We start from the raw sequence: 24,850 nt of genomic DNA, 5'->3' as shown, positions 1-24,850 counted from the left end.
ACTTATCACAGTGTACACATTTATTGCTCAATAAGTACAATTGATTGGTCCTGGCTGCAAACAGGACCTTTAAGTTCCAACCTAGGCCTACAGAACAACAAAAATAAGATATTCCCACCAAATCTGGTCAATGGTTGTCTGTAATAATAATAATAATGGCATTTATTAAATGCTTACTATGTGCAAAGCACTGTTCTAAGCACTGGGGAGGTTACAAGGTGATCAGGGCTTCCCACGGGGGGCTCACAGTCTTAATCCCCATTTTACAGATGAGGTAACAGGCAAAGAGAAGTTAAGTGACTTACCCAAAGTCACACAGCTGACAGTTGGTGGAGCCGGGATTTGAACCCATGACCTCTGACTCCAAAGCCCATGCTCTTTCTACTGAGCCACACTGCTTCTGTAGCACTCACTCTTCCCCAGAGGTCCAAAGAGCTGGGGTAGGGAGCTTCCCGCTTTTCCTCTGGGAATCAGCTGTACTGGGGAGGTCAACACAGATCTTATTAAGGAAATCCTGGGATCCAAATCACAAGGCACAAGCCCTGACTCTCTGATCTGTCTCCTCCCACACAGTGAAGCAGAATATTTACAATAGTTAATGCCGTTTCCTGAATCCAGCTTGTAGCTGAGTTAGGTAACTCGTTGGAATTTAAACCTCTCGACCGGCCAAGTGCCTCAGTAGCAAAATGACTCCCAAATCTGTCTTTCGGTTTAAACTTTTTTTGGACCTCCATGGCCCTCTACTGGCTTGGTTCTTTGTGGGTGAAGAGGAGTCTTTTGGGATACTATGTTGTTAAAATGCTAGGTAGTTAGGGTGTTAGAAGTTAATGACGAGTAATAGCTAATGTCAATTCCAATTTTATTAATATAAGCTTCTATTGGGAAGTTTGGAAACACGTTTTCAGGGTACCAACTCTACCAGCTCTGTTGTATTACACTCTTCCAAGTGCTTAGTACAGTGCTCTACCTCTAGTAAGCACCCAATAAATGCCATTGATTGATATAAATCTGAGCTTCTCTGGAAAACCCTACTGAAACTCTGGAGTACACGTTTTTGCTTAAAAGGATTAATAATTCTTCAAGGCAAAAATCTGGCTTCAAAAATTCAATGTCATTTTAAAGCATACTTTTGCTCTCTGTTACTTTTAAAGTTTATTTTTTCCCCAAAATCTGGAGGATGAAATTATCCATCAGTTATATTTATTGAGCACTTATCGTGCACACGGTGTAGTACTAAATGTTTGGGAGAGCACAATATAACAGAGTTGATAGACATGTTCGCTGCCCACAATTAGCTTACAGTCTAGAGGGTGAGCTAGACATTAATATAAATAAAAAAATTACGAAGATATACATGAGTGCTGTGTGGCCAAGGGATAGGTGAATCAAGGGTGCAAATTTTAGTGCAAGGGCAGTGGGAAGAGAGTGGGAAAAGAGGAAATGAGAGTTTTGTCAGGAAAGGCCTCTTGGAGTTGTGCCTTCTACAAGGTTTCCACCTCTAGCCTGTAAGCTCATCGTGGGCAGGGAATGTGTCTGCTTATTGTTGAACTGTACTCTCCCAAGCGCTTAGTACAGTGGTCTGCACATAGTAAGTGCTCAATAAATATGACTGAATGAATGAATGAGATAAATGAGAGTAAAGTACAGTGAGTAGTTTGGCAGTAGAGGAGCAACATGTGCGGGGCTCAGTGGAAAGAGCATGGGCTTTGGAGTCAGAGGTCATGTGTTCGAATCCCGACTCCACCACATGTCTGCTGTGTGATCTTGGGCAAGTCACTTAACTTCTCTGGACCTCAGTTACCTCATCTGTAAAATGGGGATTAAGACTGTGAGCCCCACGTGGGACAACCTGATTACCCTGTACCCTCCCCAGCGCTTAGAACAGTGCTTTGCACATAGTAAGCGCTTAACAAATGCCAATTATTATTATTATTACTATTATTATTATTATAAGGAGTTCCTGTTTGATGTGGAGACAGGCAGGCAACCACTGGGTAGCAGAGTGAAGTATGGACTGGAATACGGAGAGACAGGATGCAGGGAAGTCAGCAAAAAGGCTAATGTAGTAAAACAGGTGGGATAGGATAAATTGGTTGGATTACTGTGGTAGCAATTTGGATGGAAAGGACATATTTTAGCGATGTTGTGAAGGTTAAACAATAGGATTTGGTGACTGACTGAATATGTGGGTTGAATGAGGGAGATGAGGCAAGGAAAATGCCAAGATTACAAGCTTGTGAGACAGGGAGGATGGCGGTGCAGTGATAGGATACTCAGGAGGGCAAGGTTTGGGTGGGATTATAAGAAGTTAAAGAATTAGTTCTTGAAATACTTTTCTTTTGACCAGTTTTTTGCCTATGAAACTTTTTCTAAGCTAAAATTTAAAACACAGAGTGTTTTCACTCTAATAATGGAGGTCAAGTCATAACTTTAAGGTAGCAGAAAAAATGATCATACTTAAAAAAATAATTTGAATCATCATAAAAATTTGCTCTATTTTTTAGCATAATTGTAAGATAAGTACATAATTAGAATTTTAGAAGTTTAACTTGAGCACTTAAGTATCCTATTTAATTACAAAAAAATAAAAGCTGGAGTATGTTCATGAGGTCTCCAGGGTGCATTCCCCAAATAAGTATATATATATATTTTAATTGACTGTTGCCTTGGCAACTTAAAGGGCACAAATTAAAACTGGGGCCTAGAATCGACATTACTAGGAAGAAAAGTCCCTTTGGGTGGGAGAATTGTGATCAGGGGAAAACTTTTGTATCAAAAGTAAATTTTAAGCATAACATTTATTTTAAGATGAGAATTTGATTTCTGATATTAATTTCCTTAATCTCATTGTAATCTCTCACCTCAGTCTTCCCAGGTGATTAAACATGGTTTAGATTTGAGATTCTTCCAAAATAAATGCTCTTTCCTGATATAATGAGCTTAAAATATCAATTATATTAAATTTATTGGTGTATTCAAGACAAGTAATGACCTATTTCCATTTTGTTTTACAATGTAGAAAACGTTTAAACTGGTTGGCCTGTGAATTTCTGCAGGGAATATCAATCCCGGCAAATGTTTCCAAAATCTGTGTTGGCTCAAAGGTTTATTTCTTTCCTCTTCAGTATTCTACATTTCCATGGAGCTAGAGAGGGAGTTAAAGATATTTTGAAAGATAAATTGACCTATTACCCACCAATCAGGAGATAATTACGAGGCATTCATCTGGAAAACTTACCTTAACACAGGGAAGCAAATTTTTTTTAGAAAAGGTACAAAGGTGGCACAAAGAACTAATTTCCTTGTTTAGATAACCCCAAATTTGTAAAGCTGTTAATAATAATGCTCAATTTAAATTAATATAGATATATTTTTAGGGTATTTACATTGTTAATGCTGTGTAATTTATATGGAAATATTTGACTATACCCATTCCAAAATTAAAATAGCCCTTGAAGCAAGCTTTGAAGCAAAGCAAAAGAGCATGCAGTTATAGTTTTTTTTATCTCTCTCCCCTTCTTCCCTTCTCTCCCTCTCTCTCTCCTTCTCTCTTTTTCTCCCTCTCTCCCACGCACCACTTTCCACTGGTTGCCATTCAATTTCTATGCTTTTATTCAAATTACTTGGCTACTCAGAATAATTAATTTGAATATACTAGTTCCACACCCCTAGTACAGAGAGGACTGGATGCTCAATGAATATCTATTGACTGGCTGATTATTTACGTGGTTTAATAACTGACTTTAAGTATGTGAGTCACTCATATTTGTTGAGTGCTTCCTGTGTGCAGAGCACTGTGCTAAGTACTTGGGAGAGTACAATACAACAATAAATGGACATATTTCCTGCCCACGATGGATTTACATTCTGTTAGGTTCCGGCCTTTCCCAAAGCAGAATAGTTGGGCGATTAATAGCTATTAAGCTCTTTTGTGGCCTGGAGGGTGGGGAAGGAGTGCATATTGGTGGCTTATAACCAGAATTTCCAAGGTAGTTTTTTCAGAGCTGTTATTATATTGTGCCTTCCTGGATATTGGTCCAATTTTGAGCCTGAGCCGGAAGCCAGAATTAGCGGTGGTTGGAAGTGGAGCCAAGGTGGCAGTTCCAGGTGGCTCAGTGGAAAGAGCCCGGGTTTGGGAGTCAGAGGTTGTGGGTTCTAATCCGGCTCTGCCACTTGTCAGCTTTGTGACTTTGTGACTTCTCTGTGCCTCAGTTCCCTCATTAGTAAAATGAGGATTTAAGACTGTGAGCCCCCCGTGGGATGCCTTTAAAATCCTGTATCTACCCCAGTGCTTAGAACAGTGCTTGGCACATAGTAAGCACTTAACAAATACCATTATTGTTATTACTATTATTATTGCTTTTACTGGCAGGATACACCTCTGGGCTCAGCCAAGCTCAAGAATCCATGGGGGAAAAATACCTGGCTGTTGACTGACCCCTCCCTGTTTTTTTCCCCAACCTGCACCAAAATCTTTTCCAAGTGAATTCTGGAAGGCATTTTCTTTACGAGGAAGTAAATAGAGAGAGCTATATTGCATATGCCTAAAAATAAGGTGTGTATACATATTCCAACTTAGGAACCATCCTAATACTAATTCACTAATAAGAGACTAATTCAGTCTCTTAGTTTTAAGCATACATAATATTGCCAATTTAATTTATTCTTCCAATGTAGAGAAGTAAATAAACTCATTACAACCATTTATATGAATAGAGGCACTTCATTAAATGTTCATTTTGGAAATGCATTTTAATCTAGTTTTATCCAAAATTATCCAACTAAAAAGCTTTAAGATATTAGGTACTGGAGAAAGATTATGCAGTACATATCTGAAATCAGAAAGATCTGGTTTTGGGGAGATTAATTCATATATTAAACATGAATGATCAAGTTGACTTTAAAAAGTAATTTAGAGAACTATTAAATCAGTTGTAATTAGGGCACTCCCCCATTAAATATTCTGATCGTTCTATGGGTCCTTTGTTTTTAATCAAGATGAATTTATTATTTTGTTTTTTAAATGAATTTTCTGAATCAGAAAGCTTTCCAAAGTCATTTTTCTTTCTTTACAAACATTAAAACATTAAAACCTTTCTATCTTAAAACATCAGCAGTGCTAATAATATCAGTTGAATTACTGAATGTGTATTTTGGTTCACAAAACTCTGATTTAGAAACTCATGTTATGCTATAGTTTCTTGCTGTTAATGATTTGCAGATGAGGTTAATTGCTCCTTTTCACTAGTTGCAATTAGTTCTCAACCCATCCTACAAAGTGGATCAGAAACGTGGCTGCGGAGTAATAATTCTTTGTATTCTGTTGCTGGAGACCACTAACAGGTCCAGCACTCCTAAAAGTAACCTATTTATTATCACTGGGGAGAAAACAATCTATTATTTCTCCAAAGATAAAATAAAAATAAAATCTTGAATTGTTGACTTGTTTAAAAATAATGGATAATTAAGAAAATGTGGAACTATACTCTTTGACCTCTGGTATCACTTTCCCTGCATTAAGCACTGTTTATTGGTGCGGATGGAAATTTTTTACGACTTCACTCATTTACAAAATATTTGCCTTTCTTGGTTCACTTAACCCACCTTGAATAGGATATTGCTAGTTAAAGGAAAGACACAAAATCGTGTTACAACAGCTTATAAAATAGACCTGATTAGTGTCTTTAGTATAACATCAGCATGTTATCTGTGGCCTAGTGATCATCTTCTGAAATCCCCCTTTCTTGGTAGAAATTGAATAAATGGGAATCATTTGAATATTTTACTTTATTCAATTAGTTCTCCTATTTGCCTTACATATATTATCATTGACATTTAGAAAATGAAATGTTATGTTTGTAAAAGACAAATTGTGTAGCTTCAAGCATTTTCTTCTTAGAACTCATTTGAATACTGTGTATGAACACATCCACTCTCTGTTGCTGGGATTGTTTGTGAAAGGTTTAGTTCATTGGTGAAAATTTTTTTCACAGATACGTTTTTAAAGCAGTGAACTTATTTTAAGTATCCTAAAATTAATGAAGATTAAACCTGAGCATTTTTCCATTTAATTTCAGCAATTAAAACACAAAATAAATTCCCATTTTAATGGTAAAGTCAGTTGAGAGTCAAAAGCAGAAGCCATGTTCTTGTATTAACATCTATCCATCCTGGAAACAGTTTATTTTGTTCCATTCATTCCTCAAAAGGCACATCCCCATAAGTCTCATTTTATAAGGTCATGTGATCTGTATAAAAGCTAATTTGTGCAGTTTACTGATGCAGTTGGCTTCTGGAAAGCCACTAAATGCAAAGCAGAGTTGAGAGAGTCTGCTTCTACTCAAATATGCCCTGATTCAGCAGAAATTTCGAATTAATTTAGAAGAAATGTCTCAGGCAACAGTAGTGCATTAATGAGCTTGTCATTGTTGAATTCATCCATTCATTCAATCAATCGTATTTATTGTTTACTGTGTGCAGAGCACTGTACTGAACATTTGGGAAGTACAATTTGGCAACATATAGAGACAGTCCCTACCCAACAACAGGCTCACAGTCTAGAAGGGGGAGACAGATAACAAAACAAAACATGAGGACAGGTGTCAAGTCATCAGAATAAATAGAAATAAAGCTAGATAATAATAATAATAATAATGGCATTTATTAAGTGCTTACTATGTGCAACAAAATAAATAGAATAGTAAATATGTACCAGTAAAATAGAGTGATAAATACAAACATATATACAGGTGCTGTGTGGAGGGGAAGGAGGTAGGGTGGGGAAGATGGGGAGGAGGAGAGGAAAAAGGCGGCTCAGTCTGGGAAGGCCTCCTGGAGGAGGTGAGCTCTCAGTAGGGCTTTGAAGGGAGGAACAAGAGCTAGCTTGGCAGATGGGCAGAGGGAGGACATTCCAGGTCAGGGGGAGGACGTGGGCCAGGGATCGATGGTGGAACAGGCGAGAATGAGGCTCAGTGAGGAGGTTAGCGGCAGAGGAGCGGAGGGTGCAAGCTGGGCTGGAGAAGGGAAGAAGGGAGGTGAGGTAGGAGGGGGCGAGGTGATGGACAGCCTTGAAGCCCAGAGTGAGAAGGTTTTGCTTGATGCATAGGTTGACTGGCAGCCACTGGAGATTTTTGAGGAGGGGAGTAACATGCCCAGAGCATTGCTGCACAAAGATGATCCGGGCAGCAGCATGAAGTATAGACTGAAGTGGGGAGAGACAGAAGGATGGGAGATCAGAGAGGAGGCTGATGCAGTAGCTGATGTAGTAACAATATGAATAATATTGTTCACTGGCATCACCCAAATTATCAAAGGGAAACCCATTGCACTTAACCTTGGTAAGTGCCATATGCAGTGCCAGATTTGGAAAACTAAAAGCAGTGGCCACTTAAATACTTTCGATACAAAATACTGTAAATGAAATCTGTACTAAAATGTTGGTAGAGAGGGAAAGATGAATAAGAATTTTAAATGGTTATTTTATTCTTTTCCAAGTGCTTACACATCAGTTATGGGAATTTTGTTCTCATGACATCCGTGTGCAGTAAGGGAAGTCAGGAATCACCACCCCCATTTTAAATATGGGGAAACTGAACCCCAGTACAGCACTGGAGTGGTGAAACTGGGGCTAGAACTCTTATCTCATACTCCCAAAATTGATGCTTTTCCCACTAGAATTGATTGACAGACAAGATAGGAAAACTTCAAATTCTCAAGTGGGAAATGAAAAATTAAAAAAGGTTTGCCAAAGCTTTTATGAGTGGGAAATAGATCTCTCATTAAATGAAAGCATTCTGATCCACAAAGGAATTTTTGGCTATATTTCCAGACAAGGTGATGGTTGAATTATATGACTCTAACACAGTGACTTTTCCATTAAGCCAGATCCAAATCTCTTTCATGAGATTTGAACAGAATTCAAATCAAATTGTGATAAAATTAAAAAAAAAACTGTTCCAGGGTTTGTTTGCTTTTTTATAAAAAGACATGGCAGTTCACAATTAAAATAGTTAAAGTAGCCTTGGGGTGAGACTGTGAGCCCACTGTTGTGTAGGGACTGTCTCTATATGTTGCCAACTTGTACTTCCCAAGCGCTTAGTACAGTGCTCTGCACACAGTAAGTGCTCAATAAATACGATTGATTGATTGATTATATCTCCTATAATAATTTTCAAGGAAATACAATCCTTACGTCAAAAAAAATGCAGTTGTGTTACTACATGGAATTTGTGAATCAGCTTGATGGATAATTACCCATTTATCTCTAATAAGTTTGAAAAGAGCAAATCTTAAACTAATAAAAGGATTTCATAATAGGAAGTGAAAGAAAACCCCAAACAATTCTATAATTTTCAACAAATTTTTTTACTCTACATATTTGTTAATGAAGGGGGGAAAAGCCATCTTTCATCCAGTTCAGAGTGCATGAATTTCAGAGTTAGGAAGTGCTTACACTATATAGGATCATCGTTTAAGTGATGTGCTTAAATGCAGTAATTTAAGAGTCTCCTTTGATTTATTTATTTAAAATTCACTGCTTAATTCAGTAACTGCACTATTAATTTAAACTAACAGAGATTGGTGCCTTTTTATTATCAGGTCTCAGCTGCTCCCCTTCAAACTTGCCAAGCTAGTGCCAAGTCAAATTTTTTTCCACTCATTTAATTTTCCATTTTTACATTTGGTGTCCCACTAATATAATGTTAATGGAAAAAGAGTCTGTGCCCTGATATTAGTCTGCCACTACTTAAAACGCAACCTGCATCCGTGGCACCTAAAAATTCATCTTGGTGGCAGGCCATTAACAAAGAACAAACTCGGATCCCATTAATGCTACAGCTTAATTAGTGACAGGTGTTTTAAAATTCATGGCACACTGCCCTCATTTAAATGGAAATGACAGTATTTCAAGTTTGACTAGGGTTTTGAAGGAGCTCCCATTCACAAAAACATGGTTAATGCTGAGACCTCCACTGTAATGAGCAAGGGGAAACTTGTTAGCATTATAATATATCTTCTTAGACACCCATATCCTGGTTGCACCTGACAAGACCCTTGTTCTTGTGTTACCTGTATACCTCTATATTGTATTTAGCCTTGAAGATTAGCCAGTGTAACAGAATCTTTCCTCGTCTCTATTTGGCAAAATATTTTTCAGCGTGTAAATGTTAAATGTGCAGCCTTAAAATGTAATCTCAAGGGCAAGACTCTCTGCATAATGCAGAATTACCCAAAATAACTATTTTGCATAATGCTCAAGAATATACACCACAGACCCCCAGTCAATACCGTTGATACAGAAATATTACTGAGGATGTTCAAAGGATAATAGTAAAGGCTTAAAAATCCCATTTACTGGATGAGTCACTGTTTCAGAAGAGAAATTGTCCACCAACCTCCTGCATCTTTAAATTCAATACTATCCTTTCCAAGGTGCTAGTCAGGTCATTTGCTGCTGCCTTGGAGAGCAGAGGGAAAGGTGTTAACAGAAAAAGGGCAAGAAAAGGTGTTGGCAGGGAAGAAGTGTTAATGGGCAAAAGCCTCTCCCATTTTGGAAAGACTGCAAAAAAGAGGATGCATCAAATGCAGCCATACTTTAGAAAAAAATAACCAGACAAGCATTTTCTCATTTAGTCTCCTTTCAACTGTATTTATCTTCTGGTTCAAGCTTGTTGTCTGTTCAGTCAGTGCACTTATCCTGCATCAAACATCCTACCTGGATCCGGGGACTAAAAGAGATGCTTGCACCCAAACCCATATACAAATAAGCCCTACTGTCCCATGAGCCCAGAAACATTTTCTTCTACCTCAGCCTGCCCTTAGAATTTGAGGTAGAGAGACTACAGAAATTTAGCCAAACAAAATAGCCACCAGTCAGAGAAAAGAGGAAAACTGCTAAATGACAGAACCTGGGACAGGAAAAGATCAAATATGAATCAGCATTACACTCCCGCACTCATGGGGTTAGATGGAGATAATATCAAGCAGGGAAAATTCTCCGGCCCTCAATGGAGAGTTGAGTCCACTGTTGGGTAGGGACCGTCTCTATATGTTGCCAACTTGTGCTTCCCAAGTGCTTAGTACAGTGCTCTGCACACAGTAAGCGCTCAATAAATACGATTGATTGAGTTGGACAAACATCAGTTTAATAATCACTGTCCTTCAAGTGGCTTAGTGTGTCCACTTTTGGGGGAAACATTTGACTGCCCTTTTTGTTTGCCCTCACAAGATTTTGAAAATGAGGAACCGGCTCTAGAATTACTTCTTGGAAACCCCAGTCAGACTGCTGAAAAACTGTGTGGGACAAGAAGAAAAGGAGTGGGAGATAAGATGGCCTTCACTTCTCTCCTAGCTAGCTCCAAGTGACAACTCACTTGTCACAAACCAGAACAGAGTCACTAAGATGAAGACTGCAATTCAGATTGACCCACGCAGATACAGGCCAAGCAAATTTTCCCAGTGGGCCGGGCCAGCCCCGAAGAATAATGACAGCCAGCTGCAGATTTGATGGCTAGCTGGTTCTCTTAAAGTTTTTGCTTAATCAATTTTTAGCTAGTGTTTGAAAGAGTTAAGTGAGGCTGCTGAATTCCATTCATTCATTCAATCGTATTTATTGAGCGCTTACTGTGTGCAGAGCACTGTACTAAGCGCTTGGGAAGTACAAGTTGCTGAATCCTATGTTACTTTAGATTTTCTCTCAAGGAAGTCAGTTTCTGCAAAGAAGTATATCTTGAATCTTAGTAGAAAGAAAATATAGTAATTTGTGGAATTTTCCTTCACTCATTCATACATTTTATTTTCACATGATTTTTTTCTTCTTTTGGTTTAGAGGGGAGCTGTGTAAAACATACACAGTTAATTATTATGATTACTCTTTTAATTTTATGTTAAACTTTTCTTTTTGTTCCAAATGCTTCTTTCTCAGAATCTAATAGGATATTGAATTTTGCTTAAAAAGATTCTAAAAAACCGACATAAATTTGGACTCTAATCTCTTAACTGTGAGCCCACTGGTGGGTAGGGACTGTCTCTATATGTTGCCAACTTGTACTTCCCAAGCGCTTAGTACAGTGCTGTGCACACAGTAAGCACTCAATAAATACGATTGATTGATTAACAGAATATGAAACTGTCATTTTAATGAAATTGGCTATCTCTTATTTACAGTGCAAGCAATTGATGAAGCGAGCAAAAGGAACATTTTTCTAGTTGCAACATGAATTTATTCCTTGTTTTTCATCAGTATCAGTAGTATTTACTGAATACCTGCTGTGTGCAGAGCCGTGTGGTTGGGAAAACATGCAAAAAAAAAATCTTTGTCTTTGAAGTTTTTGTAATTCAAGAGTGGCCAAACTGTGTTTCTTCATCAGTTGCTGTGTGTTATCATTTTACTACTGTAGTGTGTTGCTGTTTCAATCCGGCCGACCCCTGGCCCACATCCTGCCTCTGGCTTGGAGTGCCCTCCCTCCTCAAATCTGAAAGGCAATTACTCTCCCCCCATTCAAAGCCTTATTGAAAGCACATCTCCTCCAAACCCCACTTTTCCTCATCTCCCACTCCCTTCTTCATCACCTTGACTAGCTCCCTTTTCTCTCTTCTCCCTTTCCCCCTTCGCCCCATAGCACTTATGTATGTATCTGTAATTTTATTTATTTGTATTGATGTCTGTCTCCCCACCTCTAAACTGTGAGCTCATTGTGGATAGAGAATGACACTGTTTCACTGAGCACTTTCCCAAATGCTTAGTACAGTGCTCTGCACACAGCAAGCACTTAATGAATACAGCTTAATTAATTAATTAATCTTTGGCAGCTCCACCCAGATGGGTCAAGGCCTGGGAGAGGTGCCATGCTCTGTCCCAGCCCCTGTACCAGCTGTTTCTTGCTAATTATTGCTTACCTCCCCACGAGTTCCCAGGATTGCCTGCTCCCCATTCTGTTTACTACAGCTCTCTCCATATTATGTTTTTGGTTTGCAGGTTTTTAGTTGGTAAGGTCTGGCCATCCTGTTACAATCTACTGGGGAGACAGCAGGCGTCATAGACATAAACTGATAAGGATACCAGAGTTAAAGGTAAGAGAAATTTCTTCAAAAGTCTTTGTAGAGCTTTGTGCTAAAATAAAATGGCCATCATAGGAGCATTTATATAACATAGTACGAATTAAACAGCACAATGGAGTTTATGGAGAAGGGTATAAGTGGTTGTATTAGAAGTAGTCTAAAAAGTCTACTGGAAATTATCCCTCACTGGGATATTTGTGAAACCCCAAACCAGTGCAAGTGTTTATTTTTTCAGGTTTTCTCATGCTATCTCAGAGAAATTAATATACAGTGAAATCCTGTTACATCATCTACCAAGGGAGTTTAAAAAGAAAACATTACAGAGAAGAAACAGTAAATGAAGGTCACATTGAACAGCTTGAGTGCTATAGAAAGGAAGATGTTAAACAGAGGAAATATGTCCAGAGGGATTAATGTATTTAGAGGAGTTACATTGTGCTCTAATTCTCTGCCCTTGCCGGGAGAACCCAGATTCAAAAACATCTCTTCCGTGAGCTTGTTGTTGGGTAGGTATCGTCTCTATTTGTTGCTGAATTATACTTTCCAAGCGCTTAGTACTCTGCATACAGTAAGTGCTCAGAAAATACGATTGAATGAATGAATGGCATAACGAATATGGGTTTCACTGACAGAGAAGTCTAGCCTTCTCCACTATACATACACTGTACGTTTCTTCCCATGTCTGTAATGTATGTGCTGAATTCCCTCTTCTCTCCTCACCTTTTCATTTTGCCACGTAACCTCCCCAACACACACTCACACAGACTCAGGGATGGGTCCCTACAGAGGCAGAGCCAGAATTAGAGTGTGCTTGAACTCCTTTTCTAGAGTAGTAGTAACAGTGATGGTACTGATTGAGCTGGCCATGGATTAATCATCATCAATCGTGTTTATTGAATGAATGAATGAATGTCAAGCACTCTTCTCGGTGCTGGGGTAGATACAAGTGCTTTGCACATAGTAAGCACTTAATAAATACCATTATTATTATTATTATTATTATTTAGGTATGACACAGTCCCTATCCCACAGTCTAAATAGGAGGGAGAACAGGAATTTGACTCCGAGGGAATAATATGAGCGTAGAAATGAAGTGACTTGCCCAAGGTCACATGGTTAAATGGAGGAGGAGAAGGATGATGTCTGTTAAGCACTTACTATGTGCCAAGCACTGTACTAAGTGCTTGAGTAGATAAAAGTTAATCAGGTTGGACACAGTCCGTGTTCCACATGGGGTTTACAGTCTACCTGGCAGAATCAAGATTAGAACACAGGTTCTCCGTCTCTCAGGTTGGCATGTTTTCCACAGGACCACACAACAATTTTGCTCAAAATGTCAACCATATCTGCAGTTAGATCTGCTGAAATTTACCTTGCTCATTAAGGGGATACAACAAAATGAGACTGATTTTGATGTGATCAAACACATGTAAGAGTACAGATGATTATTTTCTGGATCACATAATTAGCATTGAGTTCAGTAAGATAGCAAGTCAGTAATCACCTGATAACAGAGTTAGCACAACATGGAATGCCCCAAGAAGTCTTAAACGACAGAGATCCACGGTTTTCCAGTTTGGAGTTGTGTTGGGGACTGGGACTTTTGTCACAGCACCCTATAATCAATCAAGTGGATTGGTGGAAAGATTGATTGTCAATCAATGTCATTTATTGAGCACTTACTGTGTGCAGAGCACTATACTAAGTGCTTGGGAGAGTTGGTAGACATGTTCTCTACCCATAAGCAGTTTATAATTAGGTGATAAAAGAGCATTTTTGCCTAACTGTGACATTCCCATGAACGTGTTTGGTAGCAGCTCATTTGTAAATGGAAAGAAGAGGACACTCTAATTTACCAACAACTGACTGTGTGCTCAGTGGCAGTGAAGGAGGATTAAAAAAAAACCCCAAAAAACTCTGAAGCAAAACCAGAAATGGTTCTTGGACAAAAGAGGCCACAAACTCCCTATGTTGAAACCAGATGACAGAAGTAATTGAAGGAATTATCCCTCAAAGACATTAGCCAGAGGGATACTCTAGGGCAGCTGGTGCATCCACAGTCTTATTTGGTTGACAGATAAAGAAGCTATGTTTTTGGTGTAATTCCTGAATTTTGGTCACTCCCTGAAATCCCACGCTCCCTTGGGAGTTGATTCAGTCCTCAGACAATTCAATCCTTCTCTGATCTAAACTAGAAGATCAGAAAAAGAACAAGATATGTCACTCCGACCAACAGAAATCTCATACTATCCATAAGGAGGGCCAACCTGCTGCCCAAACTGACAGAGAGCTGTTAAAGGGCTGGAAACTAAAGTGAAAAGGGAAGTTAGGCAGTCAAAACTCAATCATCATCATCATCAATGGTATTTATTGAGCACTTACTGAGTGCAGAGCACTGTATTAAGCACTTGACTGAATGTGAGTGTTCCCAAGTGAGGTATCCTATTTATAATAGAGTGTCAAATTGAATTTAGTTTGCAGTACAGCAATTTTCTGAGTGCTAGAAGATCTTATTTTTGTTATAATGCTGTGCTGGGAAGATGTTTTGAGAGACACTTGAACATTTGCTTCTAAGAGATTGGTTTAATAGAAGGAAATCAGGAAACAGGACCCAACTCAAAGATTAAATTCACTTCTGCTTGAACTGAAGGACTTGAACACTCACTTCTAAGAGATTGGGTTAGTAGAAAGGAAATCAGGAGCAGGGCCTAACTCAAGGAGTAAATTCAGCTCTGACTGAATTAAAGGATACACTACATGGAGATTTCAATGTAATGTGGGATTTTTCTCCTTCGGAATTGGGTGTTATTACTGAAATTTTAGGTGATGACCTAAAATCATCAGCCCTTCCCACCATCCAGTGTGACTTCCTCACTCCTGTCTCAGAGTAGAAGAGACTCCATGTGGACTCCAGAAGGCAGCCCCACTACCCCTGGCCTGGAAGTTCATTCATTCATTTATTCAATCGTATTTATTGAGCGCTTATTGTGTGCAGAGCACTGTACTAAGCGCTTGGGAAGTACAAGTTGGCAACATATAGAGATGGCCCCTACCCAACAGCGGGCACACAGTCTAGAAGTTACAGTGGCACCAATACGATGACTATTTCCATTCCCTCCTGAAACAGGCCCAGAGTCCGTTTTTATTGATGATCCCTGCCCTTGAAGATAAGATGAAAGCAAAGGAGCTGTGGGCAGCTTTCATTAGATTTTGGCAATGAAATGAAAGTTAAAAAAAAAAAGAAAAGAAAGAAAAAGGCAATTATAATAATAATAATTATAGTACTTTTTAAGCGCTTATTATGTGCCAGGCACTGTACTAAGTGCTGGGGTGGATACAAGCAAACCATGTTGGACACAGTTCCTATCCCACATAGGACTCCCAGTTTAATTCCCCATTTTACAGATGAGGTAACTGAGGCACAGAGAAGTGAAGTGACTTGCCAAAGGTCACATAACAAACAAGTGGCAGAGCTGGGATTAGAACCCATGAGCTTCAGAGCATGCAGAAGGAGGGAAATTTTAAAATAAGAAGTAAAATCAGTATAGTTAAATCATCTGATCCAATTGGTCCTGAGAAAAATGCATTTGGAAAGCAGTGATTTACAGAATGATCTCAATTCAAGAAGTCTACCAAGTTTTAGTTACACACACATGGGCAAATACACTAAATTCTTGCTCAGATGTTTACTCTTTAATCACTTTATTTCTATGGCATTTATCATAATAGAAATTCTTGTCATTTGTGGCATTTTTTATTTTCTCAATAAATAGCCTGAAAATAAATCACTTGTAGCTTGGGGAACATGAAAATATTGCCTGGTGTATCCCAGAATATGGCTGTAGCCTGAAATCTTTCCCTGTCACTATTCTTTTAAAATGTTTAGAATTTTGTCATTATCAGATGAACCTGTGACACAGAAATACTAAACATATTTGGTAAGTTTAATATATTTGGAATGTAGTCAACATTACAGCCATCTACTCATCATAGAATCAGACTGATTTCAAAAAGGATGTCCAGGATTGAATAAAGTAATATTATGTCAATGTGTAACCTATTAAAGTATACATGACTTAGACTGTGTTCTTGATTTTATACAGCAAAATGTCTAGCATTAGACATGCAGTGTAATCAACAGGTCCCCAAATGTGTAATAAGCTTCTTCTTGAGGTTCTTCTTTTTGTTTGCACAGCTGCGTTTTGGAGTGGTGCATATCACATTTCACCACATTATTGTAATTGCTGTCTCTATATTGGTGGCTACTTAAAGGAGTCAGGAAACTTGGCACACTCTATGAATCCAGGCAGCCTTGAGCCACTTGTTGTTAACAATGTTTTCCGTTCTTAAATTTAAGATATTGGAATCTTGCTTTCCCCTATACTGAACTCCTTTTGAGGGGACGGAAACATTATCCTAGAAAGTTTTGTACCGAGAAAGTAACTCCAACAGAGGTTGAACTATGTTTTCTTTCATTCCTTTTTGTTTCTGTCTTGGAAGGTCTGTTTTTCCTGAGTGACTATGGTAAGGTTGAGTCATAGATGGATTTATCTGGCTGAAAGGGAAATAATTTGCTGCAGTCACCAAGGGTAGATAAACATACATTAGTTCCAAATACAAATTGCTGATGGGCAAATGAAGGTGTGAACTATACGTAAAATCAGATGGCAGAGATCCACAAATGGAGTGCAATGGAGGCAATAACTTTCATTATTTGGAGTGATAAAGACATCAGTGATATGATACATTTTATGGAATATTCATGGATGTTTCTTATGAAGACCATTCCATGATAGAAATTTCCTAAATAAAGCAAAGTGCAAGACTTTCCCATGCTGTGTATTTCATGGAGAGGCTCTCAAATAACTAATGGAACTATGCACTTTGACGACCTGAACTATATTAAATCTAAGTGGTTTATGTCACGTTGCAAGACGTAGCTATGTGCAGGGGCAAGTGGCAGGCGTGGGCCTAGATTAGTTGCTGATAAATTAGCATACAATATGAATGTAAATAGTGTATATTGATAAAGTGATTTCAAGGGGAACCAGAGCGTGTTAATATGTCAAAGAGCCAAAAATTTATATTCTGAGACCTTAATCTGTCATCCCATCAAAATAGTTATTGCATTTCATCCTACTCTATTGAACAGTTATGGGAAGGTATTTAAAAGGTTAATTTCTCCTAATCTGGCCTAGAAATTCTCGATTTGACTTGCCTCATATTTTTTTTGCATTTCCAAAAGATGTGAGAGAGAGAGAAGCAGCTTGGCTCAGTGGAAGAGACCACGGGCTTTGGAGTCAGAGGTCATGGGTTCAACTCTCGGCTCCTCCAGTTGTCAGCTGTGTGACTTTGGGTAAATCACTTAACTTCTCTGTGCCTCAGTTACCTCATCTGTAAAATGGGGTTTAAGACTGTGAGCCCCCCATGGGACAACCTGATCACCTTGTAACCTCCCCAGCACTTAGAACAGTGCTTTGTACATAGTAAGCACTTACTAAATGCCATTATTATTATTATTATGTGAGCATTATATGTGCATTTTCTTGAGATTCAACCCTTTGGTGGCCAAAAACAATTAAACCAGTCCCAAAGGCAAGAACTTTCAAAGCAAGGTCAAGTGTAGAATGAAGAGTACCCAAGCGTTTAGGTGGCAGAGTTCTGAGGAAGCAGTTGGGAGATAACAAACTGGGGAGATTAGAAACTAATCAGGGAAAGCTCCCTGGATTAGGTATCATTTCAGGAGGACTTTGAAGATGAATAGAGCAGTGTTCTGTCGCTTATGAAGTAGGAGAGATTTCGAGGTATGGGAAAGTGTGTGAGCAGGAGATTGGAAGCATCTCCCCCTCCCCACCACCTTACCTCCTTCCCCTCCCCACAGCACTTGTATATATGTTTGTACATTTTTATTACTCTATTTGTACATATTCATTCTATTTATTTTATTTTGTTAATATGTTTTTGTTTTGTTGTCTGTCTCCCCCTTTTAGACTGTGAGCCCACCGTTGGGTAGGGACTGTCTCTATATGTTGCCAGTTTGTACTTCCCAAGCGCTTAGTACAGTGCTCTGCACATAGTAAGCGCTCAATAAATGCGATTGATGATGATGAAAAATTTAAACAACACTGAACTTAGAAACAACCACACCTGATATTCATCGAGTCAGCCTGATGCAGGGCTAACCACTTTGTGCGGGAAGTAGCCTGCGGTCCGTCGTCCATGAGTAGCAGGCAGGGAGACGAAAGATGACTCTCTACAGGAGCGGCAGATTCAGATCTTAGTCACAAGATAGATTTTTCTGGTACAGAATCCTCCTCCCCATCCCCAACCACACATGCACACACACTCCGTACGTATACTAATAGGTTTATTTTGGGTGGTGAGAGTGTTGCTACTCGTGTATTGATTTCTTCATTTTAGAAAACTGAATAATAGCCAGAAAATTCTTTTTAAATGTTTTATGATCCTTAAGTACCCTTTATCACTGCAAAGTTCCAGTCTTAATGGTGACTCACACTGCTAATTATTTTCAGTTCCTTTTCTTTGGAAGGCTTCCACAGTTCCTTGGCACACCTTGTGAGGGGCTAATGATGATCTCCCAGTGTCTGGTCCAGATCTGGCACAATCTTATCAGGCAAGATCAGAGGAGAGGCTGGAAATGCTCTCTTTGGCATTTCAGAGAGGGAATCCATTATCATTGAAAACTTTGGCGAGGGGGAAGACCTGACCTAGAATCGCTCCTCTGAAATCTCATAATGGACTTGATTTTTGTCCCAGAATCCAAGAGGATAAGCATCATATTATAGAAGAGAAAAAGAGTTGAAAGAATGTTTGGAGAAAGATGAATTACATTCCTCACTAGACAACTGCCCCTTGAAAAAGACATAAAATGAGGGAAAATATGATTCAGTATTTCACTATAAATTCTGATGTGACACATGCATTTGCAACAAGATTGCTCTTCCTTCTCTAAGAGTTTACATGTTCATAAGCATTACAGTGTGCAGAGATAATGACTTCATTCAATTTTTTTTTTAACCAATCTCTACAGTTAGGAAATCTTTGTGTTAGATTCACATTCTCAGAATTCTGCCAGCATCACACTCTGATGTGAGACATGCCTGAAAAGGTAACAGTGATGTACTAGATTCCCTTGTTAAGGAAGTGTTAATTGCAGAATATGAAATTTAGGTGAAATATTACCACACACTTCCGAGCCAACCCAAAAGGTTTCAAAAACTCTTATGATAAATGATGGGTGGGAAAGGGTACTCCTAAAGTTTTCTGAAGGAAAACCACATTATTAGGGATAGGAAAATGCTATTAAGAAATATAGAACATAATGCTTAGACCATGAAATTTAAATGTAACTATTAATGACTAAATTTTAAGCCAGATGGCTTCTTAATTAGCAGTTGTAATTTCCTTCTGTTGTCTGTTACTCCATCAATTTCAAACAGATGAACATTTGTTTCATTTGTTCTGAGATCTCAATAGTAAAAGAGGTTTCATTCCCACTCAGGTACAAATCCCTATGTAATTAGGGATTTTATTCACGTTTATAAGTGTTTTCACTCTCCTTTCAGCATATCATGATCATTGCAATTCCTCACATATAAGTATATGCCCATACTCATATACCAATACGCCAAGCTAGCTCTCTTCCTTCCTTCAAAGCCCTCCTGAGAGCTCACCTCCTCCAGGAGGCCTTCCCAAACTGAGCCCCCTTTTCTTCTCCTCCTCCCCACCCCCCCCGCCCTACCTCCTTCCCCTCCCCACAGCACCTGTATATGTTTGTACAGATTTATTACTCTATTTATTTTACTTGTACATATTTACTATTCTACTTATTTTGTTAATGATGTGCATTTAGCTTTAATTTTATTTGTTCTGATGACTTGACACCTGTCTACATGTTTTGTTTTGTTGTCTGTGTCCCTTTCTAGATTGTGAGCCCATTGTTGGGTAGGGACTGTCTCTATATTTTGCGAACTTGTACTTCCCAAATGCTTAGTACAGTGCTCTGCACACAGTAAGCACTCAATAAATATGATTGAATGAATGAATAAATGAATGTACGTACACATATCTAGTGACATTCTTCCAAAGAACTAAAATTTCTTTCACATATATTATCTCCAGTTTCTTCATAAATGTTGTATTAGAACCTTTTTCTAGGGTACGTAACATTTCAGTGGATGAAGTTTTTTTCTGAGAGCTCACCTCCTCCAGGAGGCCTTCCCAGACTGAACCCCTTCCTTACTCTCCCCCTTGGCCCCCTCTCCATCCCCCCCATCTTACCTCCTTCCCTTCCCCACAGCACCTGTATATATGTATATATGTTTGTACATATTTATTACTCTATTTATTTATTTATTTATTTTACTTGTACATAGCTATTCTATTTATTTTATTTTGTTAGTATGTTTGGTTTTGTTCTCTGTCTCCCCCTTTTAGACTGTGAGCCCACTGTTGGGTAGGGACTGTCTCTATATGTTGCCAATTTGTACTTCCCAAGCGCTTAGTACAGTGCTCTGCACATAGTAAGCACTCAATAAATACGATTGATGATGATGATGATGCTGAGACCTAATGAGATTGAGTAGCCTATTTTTTTACTAGTTCTCAGGCAATGTACTAAGCATCAGGGTAGATAAGCTTGTGGCAAGGAATGTGTCTGCTTACTGTTATATTGTACTCTCCCAAACACCTAGTGCAGCATACTGCATAAAGAAAGCACTCAATGAATATGATTGAATAAAAATACAAAATGCAAGCTAGTCAGGTTGGACACAGCCTTAAGCCCCATTTTACAGATGAGGTAATTGAGTCTCAGAGAAGTTAAGTAACTCACCAAAGGTCACACAGTAGATCCCGGTGGTTCTGACTCCCAGGCAGGCCCGTGCTCTAAGCGACCAGGACATTAGTACAAAGTCATCAGTGAGACCCTCTCTGGGTCTCACCTGTAGAGTTTCCAGTACTCTACCAGTTTCAACTATGGGAGGTAGAGTCAAGCAGAGGCCTACCCATTCCGTTCCTAGCTTGGGCAGTGGCTAGCGAGTGGAAGGCCATCTGCTACAAGTCAAAACTCCCTTTTGCTGGGCAGCAGGGGAGAAAGTCAAGGGTGAAGACGAGTTTACTACACGCAAGGAGGCAGTGGTAAACCACTTCCATATTTTTCCCAAGGAAACTCTATGAATACACTACCGAATGATTACAGATGGAGTCGGGACATTCTGGGAGAGCTGTGTCCACGGTATCACTATGGGTCAGAGACGACTCGACAGGATAAGACAAGAGGTAGAGTATAGTACCAAAGTAGTTTTGCTTTCTGTTTGAATGTGTGTGCTCATGTGGGTTTGCGTATGTATGTCTGTTTTGTAATTCTTCCTTTTTAAGTATTCCTTTCCATCAAATTACTTCTTATATGCACACAAGTCATCTAACCATGCTACATTTAATGTTGCATTGAACAAAACATTTTCACTTCTCCTCTTAGGGTAAGCTATTCACTTAGTTCTCTCACTCTGGGTGGAATGAGAAACATGAACAGCATTGCTTAAAAAATAAGGAGGTTAATTTATTCATTACAACCAAAGCAATCCTTTAAAAAGCTGCTCTTGGGATGTTAGACATGGGAATTGTCTGAATGCTCTATGGGGGAAATAGGGAGCTTTCCATGCAGGAAAGAGTAGCAGAAGAGAAACAAAGAGAGGAATGCATCTTTCAGGGGGCAGCGTCACCAAGTAGAAAGAGCATGGTCTTGGGAGTCAGGGGATCTGGGTTCTAATCCGGACTCCTCCACTTGCCTGCTGTGTGACTTTGGGTAAGTCACTTAACTTTTCTGTGCCTTAATTCCCTCACCTGCAAAATGGGGATTCAATACCTGTTCTCCATCCTTGGACTGTGAGCCTCATGTGTGACCTGATTATCTTGTATCTACCCTAGTGCTTAGTACCACAATTACTACTATCATTATTTTTAATTATTATTATTATTATTATTGTTATCATTATTATTGGAATTTATAGAAAGAAAACCCAATGTAAGAATGAACCTCTGTTATATTGTACTCTCCCAAGTGCTCAATACAGTACTCTGCACATAGCGCTCAATAAATATGATTGATTGTTAGCTGACTGCTAGAAGCCGGTATAGTGCCTATTTCATGCACAGAAAATACTTTCGAGTTGAGGCAACAGCTTTGGATGTAGGGAGATGTGAGTACTTAGACAACAGGAAGACCATGAGGCTGATTTTGTTTGTTGTTGAATATTTAATCTTCCATAATCAGCAATCACTTGTTAAGTGCTCATAAGTTTAGGTTATGTAAGTATGAAATTTCCTTCTTTCATGATCTTTCTTTCAGGCTTTAAGTGCCTGACTCGTATCAGTTGAAAGATTAAATGTATATATGCACATATAAATCAGGATCAGAAACCTCATTTTTGATTTTGGAAAAAGCTTAATAAAGCTTATTAAAATTTTCATGAAAGCCTATAAAAGAAAAGCTTTTAAAGTATGCTTTCTCTGTTTACCCTCATCAATCCTCTTTAGTAGCTCTTTAAATGGTTGTGAAGCAGTGATGAAGCCCAACCTTACATGAGGCCTGGACAAATCACCAAAGAAATGTCCAGCTTCTTGAATAATTTCACCAGTGATACCTCTGAGTCAAACCCAACATCCAAAAGCAAGACAAGAGTACTCAACAATGTGATCCTGAAACTCAGTCAGCTCATCAACATTGATCAATACTTGCCTTCTCTGACTAGAATGTGTGAGCAGAATGGATGATAGGAAGATACCCAAATAGTATCTGTATGGTGAATTGAAAGGTACACTTGCATTCTAAGAGAGCAGCACAAATATTTTACAGTCAGTGAGAGTCTCCAACACCACATCATGATGGTGGCCTGCTGGGAGCCCACTGCTGCAGCCAAACCACACTTGTGGGGAGCAGTCAGGGAAAAGGTTCTCAGACAAGGGTGTAGTGAAAATCCGTATACTAAGATTCTAGCTCAGAAACATAGACAGGACCTCTCAGCAAACTTATTAGCAAAAAAAATCTATATGTGCGAACTATGTGCCAGGGTGCATTGGACATGCCTTGGTCTTTTCAGCCAATTTGATCATTCCATCAGTGGCATTATGTTTGAAAATGAAAGCTACCCACCTTTATGTATATTAACACACACACACATATATACAAATACATGTAAAGAGCCCTTCTCTGATTAAACCCTCTTTTCCTCAGCTCCTTCTCCCTCTGTGTCAGCTAAGCACTTGGATCTGTGACCTTTGGGCATTTGATATTTGCCCCGCCCCCAATCCCACAACGTTAATGTACATAACTTTGTTATATATTCTAAAATGCACATTTATATCTGTCTCCCCCTCTAGACTATAAGCTCATTATAGGCTCCTAAGTGCTCTGTACATAGCAAGCACTCAATAAATACCATTGATTGATAGGGTATTCCTCCCTACATAAAGCATGAAACACTATTCATTGCTCTAAATTTTGATCCAGGAGTATGAGATATTTAACAGTTTCCTAAATTTCCAGCTTACTGCCAGGGAGGGGTTTAAATATATGGGCAAGAGAGGCATATAGATATATTTCTAAACATATGAATCATAAGGAAATATTTTCCCACTCTATTCATACAATTATTTTAAATCTTTTAACCATAGCTTGCAAATAAATGTCTCCTTATAGTAGCTTTTTCTGAGGGATCTGTTAAGTAGATGATAGGGCATGAATAAATGAACAAAATGTCAACCGAAGCAACTGAACAAGGAACAAACTAAGGAAGTCTCCCCTATGATTATTGGAATCTTCTACATAGGTTTCTGATAAGCTTTTGCAACTATTATGTCTGTAAAATTATCAGGGTTAATTTTATAAAAATTACTGCAAATATGGGCAATTTGGAAACAAGCTCCCTAAGCTACTTGAGAATCAATTAGCTTTTTGAATTCAAATTAAAAATCAGAGTATAAAAAGATACAATAAATATAGGAAATGTCAGAAATTATCCAAGTGCTTTCTTGTATGGGAACTGTTGACCTAGTCTGGAAAAAGTATAATTCATAAAATGTTCCCAACCACTTTAATTCTGGCTGTTCCCCTGGAAGAAAACATAACCACATCCCAAGAAAAAACTGCCCAAAAGCTCAACAATATTTTTGTTTTTGCCCGTTCTTTTTACCCCAAATATGTCTCTCCAATTGAAGCTATAAATCTCATTTGGGAAGAAGCAAAATATTTGGACTCCGAATTCTCTCTAGATATTTGGAGAAAGAAAAAGGTTGAGATGGTAAAGGGAGAAGGTGGTGTCTGCTAGGATTGATCTTGAGGACAGAGCTTTACAACTCTCACCCAGGAGGAATGTATGGTGTTTATAATCACCTCTGTTTTCCTCTCACTTCTAGCCCTGAATTGCCAGCTCTAAAAAAACACCCCCCCAAAAAAAACAAAATAATTCATACATGCCCAAACTGAAAATTTTCTTTAAATTCTTCCTTAGGAACGCCTGTCAATTAACTTCTATTTTGTTTACGTACTTGTAAACAGGACCAGGATGCAAATCTCAAGCCTCCTTCATCCCAAAGAGGAAAAAGTGAGAAGATGAAGCAGAAAGAAGTTTAAGCCTCACTTATTCTTATCCTTTTCTGAACTATCCTTCCTCTGCTGCTGTCTTCCTTCTTCCTTCATGACATGACAGTTCAGTGTGCTGGGTCACAATCCAAATCAAAATATTCTGGAAATTGTGAGAAGTTGCATTCA

General features: G+C 38.7%; 1 non-coding gene across 1 annotated transcript; it reads left to right on the top strand.

The window, feature by feature from the left end:
• The first annotated feature begins 21,005 nt into the window (after window positions 1-21,005).
• On the top strand, window positions 21,006-21,143 carry LOC119945358. The gene has a single exon (XR_005456226.1). It is a non-coding gene; the product is annotated as a small nucleolar RNA SNORA7 (small nucleolar RNA).
• The last annotated feature ends 3,707 nt before the right edge of the window (window positions 21,144-24,850 follow it).

This window comes from Tachyglossus aculeatus, chromosome 24, assembly GCF_015852505.1.
Source record: "Tachyglossus aculeatus isolate mTacAcu1 chromosome 24, mTacAcu1.pri, whole genome shotgun sequence".
In the NCBI taxonomy this organism is placed as follows: Eukaryota; Metazoa; Chordata; class Mammalia; order Monotremata; family Tachyglossidae; genus Tachyglossus; species Tachyglossus aculeatus.
The sequence above is the reverse complement of the archived record's forward strand: the minus strand, read 5'-3'. Positions and strand labels throughout refer to the sequence as shown.